At 43.8% G+C, this 18,861-nt stretch overlaps 1 protein-coding gene across 3 annotated transcripts in view; it reads left to right on the top strand.

Moving 5' to 3' along the window:
- LOC111593001 (innexin shaking-B) overlaps positions 1 to 18,861 on the top strand; it is a 151,865-nt gene that overhangs the window by 70,254 nt on the left and 62,750 nt on the right. Inside the window, exon 2 of one of the 3 annotated variants that reach the window (XM_030223433.1) lies at positions 5,887 to 5,964. The exons of the other annotated variants lie outside the window; for them this stretch is intronic. The gene's annotated coding sequence lies outside the window, so the exon portion shown is untranslated. The remainder of the gene's footprint in view (positions 1 to 5,886; positions 5,965 to 18,861) is intronic. 3 annotated transcript variants of the gene reach the window in all.

The following is an 18,861-nucleotide window of genomic DNA, read 5'->3' as shown; positions in this document are numbered from 1 at the left end:
CGCCCGCCCACACAGCCACTCGACGGACCGAGCCTGTGACATTAAAATTTTGCGGCTCTTTGTCGTCGATGTCTAGCGCCATTTCGATTTCAAACGCCATTAATTCACTTTTAAATTTATGGCCTACAAATTGCCGGCGCTGCTCATTTGCTGCCACGCCCCCAGCACCACAAGAGCCAACAGCCCCAGACCCGCTCGTAGCCAAACCGTTGCCGATTAATTTGTAACAATTTTTCATGGGCTATGGAACTTCTATTTATTACTTATATTATGCGTGAGTGTGTGTGTGCGTTAATATTTATTAAGCCTATAACAGCTGCTGCTTAAAGCCTAAATTTATATATATTTATATGCATATAATTAAAGGGAATACCCCAATTGACTGGGAGCCTTTGCTCGGCTAGACAAATTTCTAGATTTACAGTTTTCATTTTATATTCATTTTTATAGTCGTCTGAAGTATTTAAAATATTTATTTATTAAATTAATTCATTATTATTAATTAATTATTAAATTAAAATATTTAGTTTTGGCAGCAAACTATGGCCAATCTGAGCTCTGGATCAGCTTATTAAACTTTATAAACAAGATCAATCGAATCTAGAATTAAAAGTCGCTTTCAAAAAGTATTTACTCAAGTAAGGGACGAGCTAACGTCTTGTGATTGTACTTAGCTTTACCTTAGCCAGCAAGAAGACGCTGCTGCTTGGATATGACGACGCTAAGGGGTGCCACTTTTAAACAATTTCACACTGTATACTCATAAATTACGACATTTAAGTAGGTCAAATGGAGGAATTTGTGCGGAAAGCGCTTCACAGCGGCCCAAAAAGGGTGTGCAAGACGGCGAGGATTGACATGGGCATGCTGATGAGAATGGGGATGAGGATATGGATGTGGATGTGTATGAGGATGAGGATGTGGATGTGGATGTGGATGTGGATGTGGATGTGGATGTGGATGTGGATGAGGATGTGAATGTGGATGTAGCTGGTGTGAGAAGGCGGACGGCCTGTTGTCGATGCGGCTGTTTTCCATGTTACTGGGTCACTGCAGGCACACAAATTGCGGTGCGACGCCGCATGATGACTGCCAGGCATTGGTGCGGTGCGGCATTGGGGTGGCAGCAACTTGGCCTGGACTCGGTCTACATAGCGGAAATATGTACAGTCTCAATATAAATGAGCAATGTGGGCTCGACGCGAGTCGCCTCGACTCGTTGCAAACTCAAATAAGCCGCAATAAAATAAACTAAACGAAACGAACTGAAACGAAGCGAACCCAACCGAACCGCACCGAACCGAAGAGACGTCGTAAAGTGTTGTTGTTCCGCTGCTGTTGCAGCCAAACACAATTACGGACAAACAAGTATCTCCTAGGCTCAAAAGTGGGCGGGCGGTCGGATAGGTGCGAGCCCATGAAGATATTGCTTTACCCTCAAAATCAACGACCTTGTCAGCAGTATTTTTTTTGTCAGCGTTGCTTCGTTGACAGTTTTGCAGTACAAGTTTCCGCAATTGCTGCAGTCAGGCGACGCAGCAACAACTCCAGTATTTGCCATAAGCCAATCAATAATTCAGCTGGCCACATGCAGCAGCTACGTCAGTCACATGTGGCACGATTGTTTCAGGAATGCCAACTGATTTATTCATTTATAGTTTTACTTTTAATTATTTTGTAAATATTTCACCAACGAAATCAAGCTCACAAATCGTAGTTCCCGAAGCCACAGCAAAGTTGCAACGATATCTAGTGGCCGTTGGCATCAGGTGAGCGGCGTGGGCAGGGTATTTCCACGTCGAGCACCAGTCAAGTTGCTGCCGCGTTGCCAACTAACTGGCACAGCAGAGCAGCCATTTGATTAGCCAAAGCTGGCTGAGTTTTTGGCCCGATTGAGGCTTCACCTGATTTGCCCTGCAACGAAACATGTCAACTCCAGCGCTGCACGCCGCGCATGTCACGTGTGGCATATGGCATATGGCATATGGCGGCGCTAAACAGGCACGTAGCTGCACTGTGGCGCCTCCTCTACTGGTTTGCCTCTCTCTCTCTCTCTCTGATTATTTGTCTTTCGCTTGTAACCGACGCCCTTGAACCTAAATCGAATGACCACTGTAGTCACTGTAGTGGCTAGCTCCAAAGCTGTCAATCAAGCTGGCAATGGAGCTTGCAAATGTAAGTCTATATATGTTAGGGTAATAGAGCTTGGAAAAGAGTCTTAACAAGATGTTGCCGTACACTGCCTGACGCCGTCAAGTGTGGGAGAGCCGTGGGGGATGTCAACACGATCGAGTATAGAAATAAGTAATCATATAGAATTTCAAATAAAAGGCATCGCTCTTCGAAGCGTAAAACAGTTCAGCATAGATCGCTGTAGCTCAGTCATCTCAGTTCAGCATAGATCGTCGTGGCTCATTCAGCTGATTACAGCATTTATCGCTGTAGCTCACTTATCTGACCTCAGCATAGATCATCTCTGTTCAGCATAGATCACTGTAGCTGACTCATCTCTGTTCAGCATAGATCACTGTAGCTGACTCATCTCTGTTCAGCATAGATCACTGTAGCTGACTCATCTCTGTTCAGCATAGATCACTGTAGCTGACTCATCTCTGTTCAGCATAGATCACTGTAGCTGACTCATCTCTGTTCAGCATAGATCACTGTAGCTGACTCATCTCTGTTCAGCATAGATCACTGTAGCTGACTCATCTCTGTTCAGCATAGATCACTGTAGCTGACTCATCTCTGTTCAGCATAGATCACTGTAGCTGACTCATCTCTGTTCAGCATAGATCACTGTAGCTGACTCATCTCTGTTCAGCATAGATCACTGTAGCTCACTAATTTCAGCGCTTCATTTATCACTCTTCGAGTTCATCTGCTTCTTCGAGCCGCTCTGAGTAACCTCCAACATTGATGTGGCAACTCACTCATCTCAGTAGAGCACAGATCGCTGTTCTCAACCAGCTACACCTACAAGTTAAGCAGTATCAATGAAGAGTTCTCACAGTTAAGAGTTCAGCTCACGTCTGACAAAGAAATGCTATCAAAGCTTAGTTATATTGCCACTGTTGTAAGCCCAGCCTCATTGCTTGCTTCCTCGCATATTTAGTTATTGTTTAAATTGCATAATCAAACTGCAGTTGTAGAGATCATCGCAGCATGACTCTATCGTGCTATGATGCATGGCTTTATATCTCAATTAGCAAAAATTCAAGCTCTATAAATTGGTATGAGATATATATATATATATATATATATATATATGTATATATATATGCATATGTATATATACATGCATGCAGCTATAGTCGTTTCATTTTGGATGTGCATTCTACGCTTTGCAGTGACATTTGCCTAGTTATTTGCACTCGTATTTGCCATTCAAATGTTGTTTTGTGGGACGGCAAAAGCAACAACAACAACAACAACAACAAGACAAAAACGAAAACAACAAACACAAACAACAATGAGCATTCTGCCCATTTCAGTGTAATTTTTAAAAATTTTCACTACGGACACCGATACACTCACACACACACACACACACTCGCACACATTGGTTCATTCTTTCTATGGACTTGCTGTCCCGCTCTACCTCAGGCGCGCTGCGCATCTCTCCGTCTCTGTCTGCTTTGCTGGCTGGCCACGAGTGCCTCATCATCTATGCCGCACAACCACAGCCAGTCACGTTTCCCCTTTTAACTGCTCTCCCTTTGCCGACTGCTGCGCCTCCGCCGACTCCTCCTCTGGTGCTGCTGGTGCTTCTTCTTCTTCTTCTGCTGTTACCCAATTGCCTCTGCCCTGGCACATTACAAGCCATCGCTCACTACGTTCCTTCCGCTCTGCTTCGAGCTGGCATTCACTTTTACTATTGTTATTATTATCGCAGTTGTAGTCCTCATTGTTATTGTTGTTCTTGCCTGTTGTTGTTATTCGACGTTGAGCAAGGATCTAGGTCGCTTTTTGAATATATTGTTTGTATCTAAGATTAGTGCGCCAGATATCAGTTTTATATAGCCATACACAATACAATATCATTTGCATATCAGTGAGCCAGTGAGTCAGTGAGTCAGTGAGCCAGTGAGCCAGTGAGTCAGTGAGCCAGTGAGCCAGTGAGCCAGTGAGCCAGTGAGCCAGTGAGTCACTGAGTGAGTGCAAGAGTCAGTGATACTTAACCATAAAGAGCGAAAGGAAAAGGCAAAGGGAAAGGGAAAGCGCTTGCTCCAAGACACTGAAATCCGAGCCACATTAAAGCTAATCAGCGTTGCCAACTGTCTCGAAATACGAGCTCAAGGCAAGCAAATAGAAGTTTTTAGCTTAATTTAAACAGCTTTAAGTTCATGTGGAAGCATTAATAATTAAATTAGCTGCGGTGCTTGTTGTTCCTTATTTTCAAAGGAAATCAATGAGCTAATTCATATTAGCTATTGTCAGTGCGTCAGAGCCTGTTCTACAATAACCACAATAGGCACAAACATATGTAGTTCTCCTTATGTGTGGGAGAGTGGGCGTGGCTGTGGGTGTGTGCACCTATACAAACAGTGTACACAATAAATAAGCCTGCGTCGAGGCTGCTTCATTTGTAAGCAACGCGCTGCCCAAGGCAGCAACAACAGCAACCATAAAATCAAATTACAAACTAATATTACTCACAGTGCGTTTACTTTTCCGTCTCGTTAGTTTTCACTGTCAATTGGCAAGCGCAAACGCAAATGCGAATTGCGAGAATGGACCAGACATCAAACTCTATGCTCAGGAGAGGCTGGAGCGTAGCTGATGCGCAAGCTGCAGCCAAGGCAAAAGTTGAGGCAAATTACAAGACAAAGAGTAGAATAAGCAACAGCAGAGATATTTGTCTGCATGTGTGTGTGTGTGGGTGTGTGTGTGTAGCTGGGTGTGGGTGTGTGAGCTGTTAGTGTAACACAATGAATAACTGTGACGCCGTCATCGATTCAAGTCAAATGACTTGAGCACGAATTCAGCTGCCAATTGAATTGATGCCGAATAAAGAAAAGGGTCATGAATAGAGGGTACATCAGTGTGCACATCAGTGTATACATCAGTGTGTACATCAGTGTGTACATCAGTGTGTACAATAGTGTGTACATCAGTGTGTACATCAATGTATACATCGGTGTGTACATCAGTGTGCACATCAGTGTGTACATCAATGTATACATCAGTGTGTACATCAGTGAACTCAAATGTTCAGCTGTTCGCTAGTTACTATTTATTTAGCATATGCAGAAACTCTATTTGAAAAGCTAAAAATGAGTTGAGTAGTCTATATAGTCTATATAAACTCAACATACTTGATGAAATGGCATTCATATTCGTTCTTAGATCAAATGTGCTGCATATAAAATAAATAAAAACTGATTATAGCTTAAAAAAATTAAATAAAGCCAATATCAATATTTACATATTTAATTCATAGAGCTCTTTATAGAGCAAGTCAAGAGTGATTCAAACTTTAAAACTGTAAAAGATGTAGTTTTAGCGGATTTTATATAATTTTTACTTAATCCATGAAGAAGCTCAGCAATTTATTTTGTAGCTCTAAGATGTGTTAGCCAAACTGCAAGCTGATTCTCTGACGAACATTGAGCATTGAGCTTTAATTGACACCAATAACTCTGTGTCTATGCCTTTGTGTCTGCCTTTATTCAAGTTTCTCTCTCTCAGGTTTCCTATTTATCTGTATCTTTCTATCTCTATTTCTACTATCTCTGGCTCTATCTTTCTCTCTCTCTCCCCCCCACTGTCTCTCTCCTTTCTCTCTTTTCATATCAATCTCTCATCGTCTCTGAATTTAGTCTTTAGCCAAACTTTACTCCTTGACTAACAAACTACACGTTTCTTTCTTCTCTTTTCTTTCAGCGTGCTCATATGACAGTCTGTCTCCTTCCAACCAATAGATGGCAATAAAATAATTGTGCGTGTGTCTTTTTTTTTTGGGTAAGAACTTGTTTACATAAGCATAGACATAGACATATGAATGAAAATATTTGTTAAATTCAATTCGAATGTGGACATGAAATATCTTATAGTTAAGTATTTGCCTTCAATTCGAGGTCATATCGGGGCTGTGGAGCTTGTTTGTTTTCTTTTACATACACACGGGCATAAATCCATGTATATGTATGTGTGTGCGGGCGCAGGCTCTCTTTGGAATGGACTTATTTACGGGAGGCATCAAACATCGAGTATACGCCAGCATGGCTTATCTGTTGTTATTGTTGTTGTCGGGCCATAATCGCCACCGCCATAAAAAACGCATTGCTTATGCGACGTAATTGTACACCACCCACCACCGAACGATAGCAGCTAAGCCACCGGACGGACCCACCATCGGCGCACAACAATGTTGATGTCGTTGCGTCGCCTGGTCATCATCGGGCAGGCTGTGCCATTTTCAATGCCATTAAAAGCGGCCAGTGAGCGCTGCACACAAAGCGGCCAAGTAACCAGACACGAGCCCCGGGCGAAACTCGCTGCCAAGCAGCGATTAGAACTGCTCGAACCACTAACTATGTACACTATAAACCACACACACTGGCCAAAGAGCATTTGTTGTGCGTTAATCCGTCGCACATTTCATGCTGCTGACTTGGCGAGCGTCCCAGCAATTTCGACGACAACAACATCAGTCCCCACGTCAGGCGACTGACCCAGCTTACTCTGACTTCAAAACTTTTTTCGGTCGCTAACACAAACTTGGCTCATATAACATGCTTGTGCTCGCACATCAGCTTATGTAAATAGCTTATCAAAACAAGGATAAAAATACTAAAAACAAAAATTATCTCTCTCTGTCTCTCTCTCTCTCTCTCTCTCTCTGGCTGCATGAGGCGAAACTTGGCAAACAAGTTTGGAAATTTGCAAAATTTTGAAGCGCTTTAGTCTGTGATGCAACATCATTTTTATTTTTTTATTTTTTTTTCTGTATTTCCGCCCAAATATTTTCAGTCAGCAAACTTTTCTGGCCGCACACACACACATGTGTGTGTGTGTGTGAGCAAACTCGGTGAAAAATTTAAATTAAAATTGTGAAAAGTTTCGGCTCATGTATTTTTGCGCAAACACTGCGCATAATTTTGCGCAAATCTTTGACAAATATTTTCACATGCTAATTTCACGTGTGCCGCCCACTCTGCACCGCCCCAAATACCACAGGTACACAAGGCTGCTTCCCATCTATACAGACGGCGCTGACACTTGCCGTACTCTTTGGCAAATGAACTAGAGATTTATAGTTGCATAATCAAATTCCGCTGGCACGGAAATTGTCAACATGCCTTAAGTTTTCCACATGCCCCGCGCCATGGCATTGTCTTAAAGCGGAGCGGGTTTAGGAGGGGCGTGGCTATTAGGTCCTGCCACGTTTAACGACGGAGCTGTCCAAAAACTATTCACGAATTCCGGCGAACGCATAGATGAAAGCTGAATTTGAAACAAACGTGTTGCAAACTGGGCCAAAAGCATTTCTAAAGCCTGCCACCAAAGTGAACCCTGGCTGCCCGGCTGCCCGGTTGCCCGGTTGCCTGGCTGCCCGGTTGCCTGACTGCCTCGGCACGTAGTTAAAAACTTTTTGCTTACCATTTTTCTTGCAGTGGCAAGCCATTATTTTTACACTTAACCCCTGCCGTTAGTCGTCTGTCGCCTGCCGCCTGCCGTCTGCCGTCTGCCGTCTTGAAAGTGCATCATCAGGCCAAAAACTCTTTCAATTCTGTGCCGTGTCCCGCACGTCCCACTGCAGCACATGGTGGAAAATTAAAATGCGCCGCTCTCCAAGTTGAGTTTGCTATGAATTTCGGGCATGTCTTGCATAGAATGAAAGACGCAAGATTTGTGGCCCGGACGAGTGCTAAGAAATGGGAACGGGACGGCCTCCTCCTGCGCAGACTGTGCGTCAACTGTTTGGCATAATCTGCATATGAACATCCTATTGCCAGGCACTGTCGGGCGCAGGCAGCGCAGATCTTTGCGCAAATTGAAAAGAATAACGCGAAATTAACATTATGGACAGCTGAAAGTCTTTAGCCACAGACATGAGAGTGACGAGAAAGTTGATACGAGCTGCAGCACTTCTGCAACTCACCTCCAGCGCCACACAATGCAAATAGCTTTGCCTCAGCGCTTCAGCATTTACTTAAGCTGCGCCAACAGTTTTTAGTTTACTTTAAGCAAGAATTGAGCACTTGAGATTAATTATGGCTGCTAAGGCATACGTCTTGCAACCGTCTGAAGAGCAGATACACTCAGCGTTTGCTACACAAATATGACACGAAAACTCATTAGCCCAAGTCAAGTTTCCTGTTGCAGTGGCTGCACTTGGTGCTGCCTCAGCTGCTAATGCTGATAGCTTCGGCTGCTGCTGAGCGATCTGCCAAAGTGCTTGGGGCATGACAACTGCTTTGTGCTGTGTGTGCACCAAAGACCCCAACTTTATAGCTTTTAGATAAGGTTTTGAGACTCGCTGAGCGATCGCCTCAGGAATGGTCACACGGAGCTTGAGTTAAGCTTCGTCTCTATGAACAATTTGGCTCAGCATAAGCCGTGCTAAGTTCAGTCCTAGTAAGAAGCTCAAATAAATAATTAATAAATTCCACAAAGAGAGAGAATTGTTTGCTTAAACACTAATTGGTATTAGGTAACAACTTCTTGCTAGTATCAGCTTCAATGCCACTGGCAAAACATAGAATTTTCCATTCAATTATCTTATCTGATTATGAGTAAGGTATAAATACTAAGAGTTAACTATGCTCAGCTCATTAAAGACCCTTCCAGTTGCTACCCTGCACAAACTACTCTAAGGTTAAAAGTTTTAATGGGAAATATTTGGCAAGCTGAATGCATTCTCATATTTCTAATTAAGTTATTTGCAAAGTTGCAACATTGAAGCCGAAGCCGAAGCTGAAGCTGCAGCTGTAGCTGTGGCTGTGGCTGTGGCTGTGGCTGCGGCTGTGGCTGACGCAGCCATCAAATATTGCACGCATATTGCATATTTAGAGAAGGATTTTCAGGTTAAGACTAAGCGGGTGGCTTTATCAGATCAATTCGGATATATTTTCATTAAATGCGCTGCAAATAAATTTCGACAGCGCACATAAAAGCCATTGAGCTGGGCAGTTGCCATGGCTCAGCTGGCCACACACAGACATATTATATATATATATATATATATATATATATATATATATATGTGTGTGTGTGTATATGTGCATGGCATAGTATATTTATGTGCCTTGCTTATCTAATCAATATAAACTCGCATGTATTTATGTATGTGCAGCCGCAACCGAAGCTGAAATCAAATTAAATGAATTATTTAATGAAAGAACATGTGAGATTACGAAATTATGTGAGTTACGCGCAAGAATGTTTTATGAATGTTTATGGTCGCGTAAAATCTATTGCGTCACGCCAGCTGGAGAACGTTTGCGCGGAAATGGACGGCAGCACGGATGCGGGCATCGACACCGAGAGCGACGCGGACACGGGCACACTCCATGGCCTTCGTAGTCACTGCCCAAGACTGCAGCTCGCAAATGCTTTAAAGCCTCGCCGAAACGCCATGAGCAGACCCAGAGCTGTGGCTGTGGCTGTGGCTATATTATTTCCGTCAACACGTTTGCTGTATTGGCTGCTTGTCAGAGTATCAGCAATTCGTTGCACTGCCTCGGCATGTTTTCTTTTCCCTCTGTAAAGACTCGCATCACATAAAACTGACTTTCATGAGCCGCCTGCCATGCATATAAATGATAAAAATACATGCTAATGTCGACGCTTCGGCTGAGTGTGTGTGGCTGTGTGAGTGTGTTTGTTTTATGAACAAACTAAAGCAAAGCTAATGGCATGCTTAAGTTTCAATTATTGGTAATAGAATCGGGCCCTAATCAAATGAAGCCTCTTCCCCCAACTAGAGGCAGCCAGCACAATTTATAGCATACTTTTCAGGGCAACGTTTGATTCTTAAGGCTGGGCAGGCAGTTTCAGATGCCAATTCTATTTATAATTACAGCATTATAGTAGAGAGCTCCCCTTTGCAGACTCAGATGGCAACATCTTTGTGGATGCCAGTTAAATAAATGCTTCTTTGATGCTGCATGACTTAAGTTGATCTGCTACGCGCTTTCAATTTGAATTGAGAGTGCTTGATTTAGAGTCCGCTTGGAACAGAAGACATAGCTTGAAAAGAGAACTGAACTGAAATACGCCTGGACTGAAACGAGCTGAGTTGATCTAACTTTGTCCATCTCTCTGCCTGTCCATACGACCGTTCGTCCATCCTCTTGTTCGTCAGTTTATCCGTCCATCCGTCCTTCCATACATCTCTCCATTCGTCTATCCGTCTATTCATCCGTTCGTCCGTCCTTCCGCCCGTCCCTCCGTTTGTCCGAAACTCAGATCTGCTCCTGCGCATCTCCTAGTCAGCTACACCCAACTAAAGCTTTCTTGCTTGTTGAGCACACCTCATATACCTGACCTGACCCGGCAGATCTATTGTTGCTTGATAAATCAATGTTATGACAGCACGTGAAGCAGATGAAGTGAAAGTCTCTAAAGTTTTTGCCGGCCAATTGTAGTGCCAGCTAAGTGGCATAGTTATCAAGTTGATGCTAAGTTTGTTTGAGTTGAATCTAGGCTATTGAATACTTGAATTCTTTGAATTGTACCTGAGCAGGGGCTTGATGGCGATAGTTAAGGACTCCAGCACTGGCAACTGGAACAATGTCACTGTCCTGTTGCTCTCGACGAGCACTTGAAACGTACAAATTTGATATTTCCTGGCCCCTGGGCCGCCGGGCGACTCAGACAGAGGTTAACCATGTCAGGGCTAATTAAAAAGTCAGCGCCAGCGGCAGGCAAGTGCTGCGAGGCGATAACTGTGATCTGTGTGTGTAAAGGATGGGGCGTGGGAGAAGGTGGGGGTAGATTCCAAGGAGGTTAAGCCTATGTCCACTTAGGTGTGTGCATATTTCGAGCAGTCAGCAGTTTAATTTGGTTTTTCCTTTCTTTCTGTGCGGCTGTCCTTAAGGTGGTATCGAAAGAGATTGAAGAGCTTCATCCCCTTGCCATTGCTGCTGCTGCTGCTGCTGCTTTGGATGGCGTAAATCAAAGCAAATCAATCAATGCAGAAAATAGAAAGCAAACAAAAAGTATAAAGGGGTAACATGGTAGGGAAAAAGGAAAAATTGTTCAAGGTGAATAGTGTATATCTATTTGGTCGGGCTGAGCTCTGTGTGGCGTGGCGTGGCGTGGGGCTGCAAGGTTTCTGTGGCATCAGCAGAAAATCTTTTGATGCCGCTGCATAAATGCAAATCAAGTATTCAAGTAGATGCTGTGTATTATGTTTTATGCGGGCGCGTGTTTATCTATAGCCTGGCCTTTAGCCTTTAGATTGCTAATCAGGCGAGATTCTAGGCAGTCCTTTTGGGTGTCTGGGTGTCTGGGTGTCTCAGCCATTGTTGTCTGCCAGGTTGTTTATTTAGCCCTTGGTTCACTCACAGCTGCCACTTTGACTAATTAAAGAGCCAGCTGAAATGATCAATTTGCATTTCACTGGCGCCAATTATCAGCCCGCAGCAGCAGCAACAGCAGCCACAACAATGGCCGCCACGTCACGTCCGCTTCATATGTCCTAAACAAACTGGGCCTCAACTCAAAAGCACAGCGAGCGAGCCCGGAGAAAACAAAGTCCAAAGTGAAAGGGTCGCCAAAATGCGAACCCAAACAAATCGTAAACTGCCCCGCCTTGGCACACATACGCACACACCCCTGTCAAAGGGGTTATTTGCTTGGTCAGGTGAGCTGCCCCTCCAGCTCTCTCTCTGGCTGTTTGGGCTCTATCAAAAGACTTGAAGAAATTGAATTTTCAATTTATAGCCACAAATTATGTGCGAGCCCTTTCGAGAGTAAGCGAAAAATTTTATCACTTGACAAAAAACATAAATTTCTCGTTACAACCTCAGCCCACATGCAACCCCAATCAAGCTGGGCCAGCGCTCTATGTCTCCATATATCTCTCTGTCTCTCTCGCTCAGTCTCTCTCTTTACCCATGTCTCTCAGTGTGTGTAGCATATGGAAAGCGCTGAGTTTTATAGCCAGCCGGGCACTTCTTCAAATTCAACTCCCGTCGGGCTAATAAAGCATAATTTAATGAAGCATGTAACAGTCACAGGGGCGAGGACTTCCGCTTTGTGTAAACAATAGTTTATAATTCACACACACAGGCAGACGCGCACGCATGCACTTGGTCATGAGGCTAAAACGGGTTAATACCTCAACCTGGATTTAGCCGAGTCATGTTGCCAAAGGTAGATTGGATGGCCAGGAGCAGAAGGCTAATTGCCTCGCTGCCAGGCTGAAGTGTCGCCACGTATGTGCCCATGACTGTGACTGTGTGTGTGTGTGTGTGTGACAGTAGATAATGTCATGGCCAGCAGTTCGATTGCCATAGGAAAACAATGAATTCTAATGTGTACTAAGCGTTTCATATAGGCGCATATGTCAACTCGGATAGTTCATCTGGCTTGCAGTGCGCCGCCAGCTGGTTTAGGGTTCTCAAACGAAAATCCCTTAAAGAGCAGGCCACAAAACGAGCAGCGATACAATATGCTTTCATTGCCCCTCCCCCACTCCTACCCGCCCATCTTTTCGGTTGTTTTCCTTTGGCCAACGGGTCTTAAAATTTTTTAGAAATTTTTTATGACCAACATCGGCTACAGTTTTATGTGCGCCTAACCCTTTCGCCTGGCTGCCTCGATACGCAAGGTGCGGAAAGTAACGGCATGCTGTGGTGCGGCACGTTGAGCTCCGGCTGCGGCTGCGGCCTGTTCTCTCCTGGTTTTGCGGTCTGCCCAAACAGCATTCCAGACACGTCTTGATTTCGCCTGACTTCGCACTCTGTGTTCATTTCTCATTTATTTGGGCGCATAACAAGATTCTTAATCGTAATTATTTTAGAAATTTCATTTTGTATTCTGATATTTGTGTTGCCCGATGGATTTCCACAGCAATAAGTGCTGAAAAGTCTCAAATACAATTTTTTAATAACATGAAGCAACAAAGTCCTAGGCACATCAACAGCAATCATGACTGTTGGCATCATAATCGTAACATATATGTTATTCCTGTGATTATCCCGCATATGAAAGCGCTTTAGTATGTGAAAGAACTATCGTGAGCTGCTGTTAAATGATAGCAAATCCTCAGTTATGCCTCACACGCTCAAGTATGACTCAATGTAAGCCCTTTAATAAAAAGGCAGTCGATTGATTGTTAGCTTCTTGGTGAGTTTTTGAATGCACGGCCATTCATTTGCCATTCGCCATTTACCATTTACCATATAGCAGCTGCCAGCAGGCAATTCTAGCCTTAAAAGCTGCTGCGCCTGCGGCAGGGACTGGCGGCTGACGACTGCTGACTGCTGACTGGTGACTGGTGACTGCGACCATTTGCGGCACTTGAGCCGGCTGCAGCGTTTTATGGCTAATCGATTCTGAAAGTCGAGACGAGGATGCTCTACCAGAAAGTCAGACATGTCGGCATTAAGGCACAGCAAACATTGCTCTTGGACAGCGAGGAAACGGCAGGAAAGGCACGACAGACGAGAGGCTGAGGGCCGAGAACAACAAAAATCTAACGACAGCTTAATCCTTTTAAAACTGAGAGCACATAAAAGCAGCGGCAAAGGCAGACACACAGAGCATAACAGAGAGCTGCAAAAAAAAGAAAGGAAAAGAGACAGGCAAACAAGTAAGAGTGGCCTAGGCGGGCATGCACGACTAGCAGATACCGCGCCCCGAGCTGCAGCATTCGATTGCTTTCAGCTCTTAACATATTTGTGAAACTGAAGCAAAGACTTGCTACTCTCTAGAGCTTTGCTGGACAAAGCATGCTGGCCTCAACTGCTGCTGCTGATCAGGTGGAGACACTCTGAGCTCGTCTATATGCAGCTTCTCCAATGGCTGCTGGGTATAGGAAGTAAGAAAACGGAATAAAAAATGAAAGCCTCTATGGAGGCGGCTGTGACTAAGCCGAGAGAACAATAAGGTGATTTCGGATGAGGCCAAGCACGGGATGGGCATGGGCATAAAGAGAGCACCAGCGAGAGCGGGAGGCAGAGCAGAGGGCGAGGAACGCACGCACTGAGGCAAGAGTTGAATCGCTAGCGTGACACAATAAAGACAGCCACAACCAACCGCACGTCAACAACAGCAACACGAACAACGGCATTGCACTAAGGCAAGGAGTGTAATAACTATAAAAATAAACCGCTGCCGAAACACGGAGACAGTGAGACAGACAGACAATGGCAGCAGCCGGGCTGATATGCCACAGCGGGCCCTGCAGGAGGCCAGTGGAGCGTTTGGCTAAAGTCATTTTGTTATTGCAAATCTTCAAATACCTTTTAACAAATATCAAAGGCAGCTAAGCCTGAGCTGTGTCACTCAACAAATCAGCTGGAAGAGCTGAGCTATGCGTGGCAGCATCCAAGAGCAAACTTCCGTTGACATGAAAAATATATTGCCAACAAAAAAATGTGCTGAATGAAATGTTGTCGATAGATTAAGGCAGCCTCGACTTTATAAATGTTGTGTTATGTATAAATCTATTAATATTCATACATATATACATATATGTTATATAAGTTAATAAGCAGCAGAAGTTGAGTCTTGAGACGTTTGATTCTACCGTTGCTTATTTGGAAAGCTTTTGAGTCCAACTCTTTGCTGTGTCATCCAATTAACCTTCTTCTTTTGGCTTGATCTTACACTTTATCAGTAATCCTTGCTCTGTTTGCTTAATCTTATCCTTTATCAGTTACCCTTCCTCTTTAAACTGTGGAGTATCTTGATGGTATTCTTTGAGTTGTCATCAGTTACTCTTCCTCCTTTCTCTTGATCTTACCTTTTATCAGTTACTCTTCCTCACTGCTTTTAATCTTACTCTTTATCAGTTACTCTCCCTCCCTTGGCTTGGTCTCACCTTTTATCAGTTATCCTTCCTCTCTTCTCTTGGCCTTACTCTTTATTAGTTACCCTTCCTCTTTAAACTGTGAAGTATCTTGATGGCATTATTTTCCTCTCTTGGCTTAACCTTTCTCTTTAGCAGTTGCTCTTCCTCTCTTAGTTTGACCGTACTCTTTATTAGTTATCCTTACTCTCGTCTCTTGACATTACCCTTTATCAGTTAACCTTGCTCAACAACTTGTCATCTCAATAGGCATCAAGAACTGATCTGAGCCAAACTAATTTGTGCCAGCGAAATTCACATTTATTTATCAAATACAAATTACATTAAAGATTAAAGATTGTCTTCGGTGCGCACAAAAGTAAATCATGTCAACCACTTCACTAATTGCTGTCAATTAATTGTTTTTGAGGACAGTAAACTAATCTTCTTATAATCTTAATTGCTTAACTTGAGCCTTGGCTTATCATAGAGTTACATAAAAACAAATTTACATATATATATATACGTAAATACATACAAATAAACAATTTGGCAGTTTTAAGAGCCAGCTTTAAATATAAAGCACGTTGGCCAACTGGTTAACTGGGCTTAGTCGAGACGTTTGGCCATTAAGCCTTAAGACGTACACAATCGGCTCGCTCGTCTGCAAACGAAACGTTTTATGGCTTTAAGCTGTTTTTCCAATTTTCACCTAAATTGATTATTATGCAGCTGCCAATATGAGGCGACAGCACAATGCGTGTGTGTGCGAAAAGTTTGTTAATTTCAACACGTACACAAATCCCAAAGCAAAGCCTTTTAATGGCAGCCAAAAACTAACAAACCACATTAGCACAAGGGATGTGAGAGCCAAGTAGCTGGGGAGTGACCCGGCAAAGTCTGGAGGAGCTGCGCGCAGCGAGTCAAGCTTTAACTAAGGCTGCCTGCCATGCAGTTGTTGAGATTTGCCAGGCGAAGCAGCAGCAGCGACAACAAATACAACAAACGTCACAACATATATATCCTTTGGAGAGGAAACACACACACACACACACACACGCACAAGCACATAAACAAAGACAAGTCTAATAATAAATCCAAGACACTTAACGCCTTAGCCGCCAAGCATGACCCACAAACTAGCTAAAGGATGAAAGCGTGGAGCTGAGCATTCGACTGAAAGGGAGTGAAAAACAGAAAGTGCGAGGGAGAGCGAGGAGTGTTAGGTGGTTGGTTTACTGTTGCCCGTTTCCCCGAGGGAAATGCAAATCGCCGAAAAACCCCAACGTAGCGGCAGGACGGCGTTGAGATGAAATGACGCGGCAAACGGATTGGCAGCGGTCCACTAATGTGCCACAAGACCATAGCGGGAATATCTTGATTGTGTGAGCTTAGCAAGCAGCTAAAAGATTCCACCTGACAAATGATCAAGGAGTGTTTAACTAGCTAAATATCTACAGGCATATTCTCTCAGCTCTCAGCTCTCAGCTCCTAAGAAAGTAGATCAAAAAACAATCAATTCATCTACTGTACTTAGACTATGTAGAGCATTGCAGCGTCGGCTTGATCTGGCATTTATTTTGCGTTCGTGTTGTTCCTTCTGAAGTTGGTAATTTAATTGAGCTTGCGGTCAAACGTTGGGAATCATGGCAAAATTACTTGATTCTAATTTGATTTGCCTAGACAACAAGCAAAGTCGAAGTCGAGGCACCGAAAGCAGGCTGCCCATTGTGTCTGGGGTTTTCCTTTCACTTGCTGCTCAACTGGATTAGGCCAGCAAACACTTGGGTCCAAACTTTGGTGGTGCGAACTTTGCTGGGCTGGGCTGGGCTGAGCTGGTCTGCACGGTATCAATTTGGATCCTTTTTGCAACGGTCCACTACTGAAATGGATAAATGATTGAACCCCTGCTCACACACTTCCAGCGAGAGCAACCGAGATGGAGAGACGTAGAGATGGAGCTTGAGCTCGGAGCGTGAGCTGAGTCCCCAACATTGATTACCCAAAACTAATTTGAATTTTATTGATTCAATTCGGCGTGGCTGTGTCTTAGCAGCCCATTTACCAGATTCCTATTTCTTGGACTTCCCCCCTCCAGCTAGTCAGCAGTCGATGCTTGGCTTTTATCTGCATCTGTCCTTGATGATGTGTTGATGATATGCCTGAGCCTAATCTGCCTTGGTCCAGCCCCCTCCGGCCCGGCTCGTTGAAGGATCTCTGTGCGAAAAGGATTGACAATGCCTTCGATTTTTGTGGCATTCCCGGTCATGTCCCGGCTTAGGCTCTAATACAACAAAGTGTATTTTAATATGTTAAACGCATATGGCGATTGAAATCGCATTATCCACGTTTCTTTGATTCGCTCCGGTCCAGCCCTGGCCCACCCTCAGCATTTTTAACATATTGACATACCCAATTATTGGACTTAGCTCCTTTACATGCCACACCACATACCAACACCGACTTATCCCCAAAATTGCTGGGCAAAACAGCTGACAAAACCTTTTTGGAATAGAACGAGGCAATCGTAGCTGTAGACTAATGTGGTTAGAATAGATTCTTAATGTTGTACTCCATGCCAGCTGAGGACAGACTTAAGATGTATAAGGTAAGGGCTAACCTGATGCGCTCCAAGCTGTATGGAAGGCAACTTCTGTTTAGTATCTGCCTCGTGTGTGTTCTCCATTACCTGAGCATCGCTGCTGATGAGACTCTTTGGTGAGCTCGTGGTGTAGCTGACGATAGAATTTTATGATGATGGCCTCAAGTGAGCACTACTCTAGCTCTTCCTCTCTCTCTTAAGTGAGAAACATGCCAAGAGTTTTGGCTATCACTGTAAAGCATCAAATATGACTATAGTTCGCTGAGTAACCAGGCCGAAATTAAAGGCTTGCAACCTGCGTCATGCCGCAAGCGAGTTGACAATTTACAGTGCGACGCTCGTGTTGAATAAACAATATTTTCTATGCGCCGCTGATAAATGTTGACGGTGCACAGCTGTGTAATTATTCAGAGGCACACAGTATTGCATAACAGTAGGCGCTGGTAACTAGGTGTGCCTTGTGTCTACATACGCCCAACATGTGTGTGTGCGTGTGAGAGTAGATTGAAGCGATAAAGATTTGGCAAATAGACCAGCTGTGTGTGTGTGTGTGTGTGTGTGTGTCGCAAACATCATCTACACGAATAATTAAACCCGAAATATGAAACTTGATTAATTTAATATTTACAGAGAGTTGCTCGCTCTCTCCCTCTCACTCTTGCATCTCTTTCTACGCATTTCTTTCTGACTGTGGCAAGGAAACGTGCTTTAACACTCGCATGCGTGTGCGTGTGTGTCTGTGTGCGTGTATGAATTTCAATGTTTGTTTAGCTAATAAATTTTCGGGCTAAAGTAATCAAATAATTGCCAAATGTACGAAAAACACAAGAGCATAAGAATATGGCTTGTTTTATTGCCATTTTATTTGGCAAAATTTACGAGCGGCCAACAGTTTCGGTAGCCTTTTATATCGTCCCAATGAAAGCAACTACAACAACAATACCAATAACAATAATAACAACAGCAACAACAGCAATAACATGGAACTTGGAACTTAGAACTTCGAAGTTGGAGCATAATAAAGTACTCCCACCAGACAGAGCTGGGCAGGAAAGCAGAAGAGCATAAGCCGAGCTCGAAATCATGTAACCGTATATTGATGACGATGTTCCTCTAATGATGCCGCTTGACTTGACAAATCGCGACTCCCCACAGAGTGGAGTAGAGAAATGAGGTCGAACGGATGAGCAATTAACTCTGGAATGTGCCCTTCCTTCAACTCAAGTTTTGAAGGCGGACACCAAAAGCAAAAGGCCTTCTCGCATGAGCTAAAGTATAGTCGTGTCAAGGC

This window comes from Drosophila hydei, unplaced genomic scaffold (genome assembly GCF_003285905.1).
Source record: "Drosophila hydei strain 15085-1641.00,03,60 unplaced genomic scaffold, DhydRS2 tig00000211-arrow-pilon, whole genome shotgun sequence".
Taxonomy (NCBI): Eukaryota; Metazoa; Arthropoda; class Insecta; order Diptera; family Drosophilidae; genus Drosophila; species Drosophila hydei.
Note: the sequence above shows the minus strand (reverse complement) of the source record. Positions and strands in the feature narration are given on the sequence as shown.